General features: G+C 38.7%; 1 pseudogene; it reads right to left on the bottom strand.

Annotated features, from left to right (window-relative positions):
- Window positions 1-2,189: 2,189 nt before the first annotated feature.
- On the bottom strand, window positions 2,190-3,580 carry LOC102412368 (annotated as a pseudogene).
- Between the last annotated feature and the right edge of the window lie 2,398 nt (window positions 3,581-5,978).

The raw sequence follows: 5,978 nt of genomic DNA on the forward strand, positions 1-5,978 counted from the left end.
TTTATTTTTTTTCATTTTGAAGTTACCATTTATAACTCTTAGAGCAGGTACAATGCTTATTAATTCTGGGTAGGTAAAAAGTTTGCATGTTATCTTAAAGGTGTTTTTTAACATCTTTAAATGGTAAAAAAAAAAAGGGGGGGGAAGTGGGAAAAGGTAAAAAAGGTAAAAAAATGGGGGGAAAAAGAGTTCTCCTTTTTTAGACTTCAGAGGGTTAACGAGGATATGACATTAAAGTCAAACTGAAGGTAACAGCCGTTAGAAGATGGAGGAAGTGTGAATGGGTTACCTTATAAACACCTGTGGGATAGAACACAGGGCTTTTCTCTCTGACCCAGGACAAATGTAATGCTGATGGTTAAACTGTTTCTTGTTTCTAAATATAACTAAAAGATGTCTAAGCGAGACCTAAATTAGATATCTCTTTTATTAAGTTAAAAAAAAAAACTTAAAAATAACCACCTTAAAAACCAGGAAAGTTAAATAGCTGGATTTGGAGCAGATGTGCATAATAACTACTTGGTAGCCCCCATCAGAATTAAAAACAGCATTGGGGGAAAAATTATATATAGGTGGGGGCATGTCACTAGGGGCACTTATTCTTCCAGTAAAAATGGTGTGCCAACAGAGTGCTGCCACAACCAGGACTTCTGGAAGAGTCTGCATGGTAAGTCCAGCTCACAGCAAAACCTGTGTCCTCCATAGGGTAGAAGTCATGTGTATGTGTGTTCAGTTGTGTCCCACTCTTTGCAACCGCATGGACGATAACCTGCCAGGCTCCTCTGTCCATGGGATTCTCCAGGCAAGAATACTGGAGTGGGTTGCTGTTTCCTTTTCCAAGGAATCTTCCAGACCTAGAGATCGAACCCACGTCTCCTGCATCGCAGGTGGATTCTTTATCACTGAGACATAAGGGAAGCCGTGGGGTGGAAGTCATTGTTCAGTAAAAATGTGATGTAATTAATGAGAAGGTATTCTTGCCAAGAGTACACAAAACAAGAAACAGCATTTTAGACTGGTTCACGGTAGGAATAAGTGGACAGGTTTGCTTAAGAGCTAAAGGCTTTTTAACTGCCCCATATTTTCTGCTGCTTTGACTCGCATTCCCATTATGATTAAAAAAGAAAAGTAGTTGCAGGACTCCAGTGGAGTAGAAACAATGCCCACAGGTTTCTTTGCCTCAGAAGGAGCTGGTGCTTTTGGTTTGCTGGATTTTCCATCACCTCAAATGGCTGTTTGCCTAAAAATTACTATTGGTCAAAAGTGGGTTTCAATTTTACTAATGGAAGAAGTCTGGAACTAAGAGATCTCTCACTGTCATAAAAAAGGGCTCCACTTTGGTTTTAAGAATAAAATTTGTCAAAGCTATAAGAATAATATAAGTTAAACCATGGGGCCTATTCTGCAAGCATGTTATTATTGCTGTTTTAATGGCAGAAATTAGACACCCAGGCATGTATAGAAAATACAATGACCTTAGTTTTTTGTGGCAGATTTTAAATATTTCAACTAAGACGCAACTGCAAAAGAGAGTTTCTGATGTCAGTACCAGAACATTCTTCTATGCTTTCCTTTAAAAAGGTAGTGGCTTGATAAATACTGTTTTTAATGCAAAAAAGCAACACCTGACAACAGGCTGTAAAGAAACTAGCACTAAGCAGGCAGAATTATGCAGAAACAAAGAACTAAACTGTATGAATTCCTAGCTTGAAAAATTCAAATTAAAGTTTCTGAGTGGAGAGCCGGTGGTTGCTCTTTGTGTCTCATCTAGGTTTTATTTTCCTAGGTTTATTTTCCTCATGACCCAGGTGGTCTTCTGACATCTAGCTAGCTCAGTGCAAGGCTAGATGCAAAGATTTTATGAACAATGAAGGGCTTCCTATCAGAATTTTGTTCAGCTTAAAGACAAAGTGTTTCTCTTTTTTGGTATTAAGGCAGAATGCAAGGTTTTGAGTGGCATAGACAGGAATGTGGGGACAGTACCAAGAGGAGTTAAGAGGAAGGGCCTTCACCTCCATGGTTAAGTGCCAGCACTTGATCTGGCCGGTGCATAGGAGCCCCAAATCGGCCTCTTGTCTGGGAGTTGTTGGGAAGTATGATTGGGCCTTTGACACAGTCTTGTGTGTACCATGTCTGCTAACAGCCTGATGATTGTTTACTAATATTCTGACTTGTATTACTTCACAGTGATTGCTCCCTGCTACAGTGTTGAAATTACATTCAGAGATGTAAAAAAAAAAAAAAAAATACTATGTATATAGCAATATTTTCCCACTAAATTAAGGGAAAATATTTGAAACAAATAACAATAGTAGTTAGAAATATTTGACATAGTTGTGCAAAAATGCATCTCCGTTTACAAAGTCTTAAAACATTTCCAAAATGTCCCTAAGCTTTTACAGTGAACCTTAGAATCTTACTCATTTTTCTTTGCCACTTAAACGTGGCTGTTTTTCTAAAAAATGGTAACATGCAAGTCTGATGACCTCCAGTCCATCAAATATTCTCTCCTGCAGCACAGAGGTGATGATTATAAAATATCACTGGACAAACTGTACAAATAGATGAGCAGGTAATTGCAGGACTGAGCAGGGTCCAGTACAGTAAGAGAACAATTTGACCACAAGGACTCTGGGCTCGGGCTTGCAAGGTGGAATGGCAGTCTGTCTCATAAAGTTAAATGTCTTTTCTCCTCAATAGAAGGAGCACAGCTTCTCTTCTTTCTCCTCTCACCATTTTTGGCACCAGAGCTGGAGGTCCTCCTCGTACGTGGGGAGGGTATCCATTGGGTATCAGTGGACGTGGAAGTGGATTTCCTTGAGAAAGTCCCTGAGGAGGAGGTGCCTCTCTGAGGAATGTTGTGAGACTGTGTCACCTTGATGTCATGGGCAGCATGCAGGCTCTTAGATGGTCTACTACAAAAGTAAAGCTGTAGCTTTTGGATATAAGACATATTCATATTTCTGAAGTCCATTCTTTTCAACAAATTTATTATTTCAAGCCATGCTATTTTCTATGAGATCAGTCCCTTCTGGGAATATGAGGAGCTGAAGTGGTTCACCGATATCACAAAAATAATCGTGTCTTAAAATAACTCTTGTCATCCTTCCATTTCCTCTGAATGAAGATATAGGCACCAGCCTGCATGGCCCAACCAAATCCAGGGACGCATTTGAGACTGGCTTTGAGGTAAATTTTCTCTAATCTGAAATAGCTATATCTCATCAGATAATTCCCCAGGAATATCCAGTCCACTCTTGCCCAGTGATTCATGATGATAAAACGTCTTTCTCCAGGAACAAATGCATTACCTATTATAAAAGTGATTATAACAGGTGATGCATTTAACAAATGCATTACCTCCAGCAATGCCACAGGTAGTGTGAGCCAAGTTGCCACAAGGCAGATCCAGCAATACCATGATGGGTTTATAAACGTCAAAGGTGAAAAAGGATCCAGCATGAAAATGCTTCCAAAAAACCTTCCCCCAAATAGAGTGACTATAAAATAAATCCCTCTCCATGACACCATGATTATTCTGAAGTGAGTCCTTGATCAGACAGATGAATTGTAAACTTCTTCCAGTCTGTGTTTTGCCCTTCAGGCTCTCTGTGGTGCCGTAGGTGATTCTTCCCTTGAAGTGGCTTTCCTCCACTGGGCTTCCTTTACACTAGACTTTGTTGACTTTGATATAATTAAGTTTTCTGTAGTAGCAGAAATCAGAAAACTAGAGGCTTCTGTTAAGGCTGGTGCTGTTATACCTTATTTGACACAACAATTCTCAAAGGGTTTAAAATTCTCCCCAAACTCAGTAACAAAGTACTCCCTACTCTATTATTTTTCCTAAATTAATAAACAGTATCCCTGGGTCTGGAAGATCCCCTGGAGAAGGGCATGGCAACCCACTCCTTATTCTTGCCTGGAGAATCCAGTGGACAGAGGAGCCTGGCAGGCTATAGTCCATAGGGTTGCAAAGAGTCAGACATGACTGAAGCAACTTAGCACACATGCACATCTCCACTCGTATAGTTACCAAAAAACCAAAACAAATGAAACACCTTCGTATTCTCTTTACTTGCTCAGCAGGTGCTCCCCTCCTCTAACCCATTATTCTTCACATCCAGTCAATCTTCCATTCTGCCTTCAACATGTGTGATGGACTGTGAACTCTACTTCATCACAGTTAATAACCTGACTTACTCCGTCGCCATCTCTCATGCCATCTCTTGTCTGGAGCATGGAAACTGCCCTTAACTGGTCTCTTCCTTACATTCTATCTTTGACCCTGTCACTGACAAAGTCCCCTCTTCAGGATATGAAGTTGATCATGTTACTCACCTGATTAAGATCCTTCTGTAGGTCCCATTGCCCAAAGGATAGAGACACTCTTTTAGCTGAGAATTCACAATCTGGCCCTAACCTTTCCTGTCTTCTCTCTCAGAAACATCTGCAAAACTCTGGTCTGACCCCGATGAGTGCCCTCTCACTCATCCTAACTTCGCACTGCTTTCTTTTTTGCCTCGAAGCCCTTTCTCCCTTTATCCCACAGACAGTTCCCTTCCTTTCTTTCACAGACCACCCCAGCAGAAGCAGCTGTTCCCTTGTATGTGTTCACCCAAGTGTCATGTTCATGTCATGAAAGAAGTCTTTGCCAAACTTAGATAATAAATATTTTTCTTCTTTGTTTCCCTCTAGAAATTTTATTTTTTTAGTTTCCACACTTATTAAATATTTGATTATTGGTAAACAATGTGAACTATGGATTGAAGCTCTTTATTTTTTTTCTTCTTTGTCTTCATCTTTATCATCTTCATACAGAAATATATTTGTTGCCTCATTATTTTAAAAAATCCTTTGTCTATCGAGTTGTCTCTGAACCTTGTCAAAAATCAGTTGTCTAAATATGTATGGATTTATTTCTGGATTCCCTGCTCTCTGATGCCAATACCACACTCCCCAAATTACTGTCATTTAAGAATTTAAGTTTTAACATCCAGTAATTTTAATCCTCCAACTTTTTATTCTTTTTCAAAAATGTTTTGCCCTTTGATTTTCCTTAAAAGTATTAGAATCCACATTTCAATTTCTAAAACAATTTTTTTTTCTTGGATTTTGACTAAGATGGCATTGAGTCTGTATATCTATTTGGAGGGAACCGTTAATAACATCTTAACAGTATTGAGGCTTTCAACTAGTTAAAATATCATTTTTAAAGCTCATTTAAATTTCTCCCAGCAATATTTTGTAGATTTCAGTGTGTACACAGATCTTGCCTGTTTTTTTTTTCTTCAGATTTATCCTTATGTGGTTAAAAGACCATGTAAAACTGAAAACTAGTTTTCTGAGACATGAGAACTATAGGCTTTACCTTATAGTAAAAGCAAGGAGCCACACTTCAGCACACTACAGACAGTGGTATATAAAATAAGACAGTAGAGTCCTCTGAAAAATGACTGTGGTTCATGTTGATAGAATTGCCAAGAGTAGGCTGGATGGGTGGTGGCAGGCTTATGATTGGAATCAGTCTTCTTAAGGATTTACAATAAAACTGGTCAAAAGTGAATAAAGTCTAGGAATCTGTTGTGCATGGACTGTTAATTTTTTTTTTCTTTTTTTTTTAGTGATAACGTTAAAACTTTTAGGCTGGTCTGAAATGACTCCTCATGTCTCCTTGACACTTTCAGATAGATACACTGTTTATTTCAGTATCATAGAGTTTAACAGATGAGATGAGATAGCTACTTTATTCTATTGCTAATTAACACCAGGTCAGGTTCTGTTCAATGATAGTGAAACCCCCATGTCTGGCAACCTTTAAAAATTGAATAGCTAATAATCTGTGATGGATGGTGCAGATACTGACCTCCTGAGAGTCAAAGGCTACATGACTGTACAACCTCCAGAGACACCTTAGAGCTCTGTGTACAATTAAATAATAATAATGTTAAATGAGAGTTATTTAACTTTAACAAAGGACA

Source organism: Bubalus bubalis, chromosome 2 (genome assembly GCF_019923935.1).
Source record: "Bubalus bubalis isolate 160015118507 breed Murrah chromosome 2, NDDB_SH_1, whole genome shotgun sequence".
In the NCBI taxonomy this organism is placed as follows: Eukaryota; Metazoa; Chordata; class Mammalia; order Artiodactyla; family Bovidae; genus Bubalus; species Bubalus bubalis.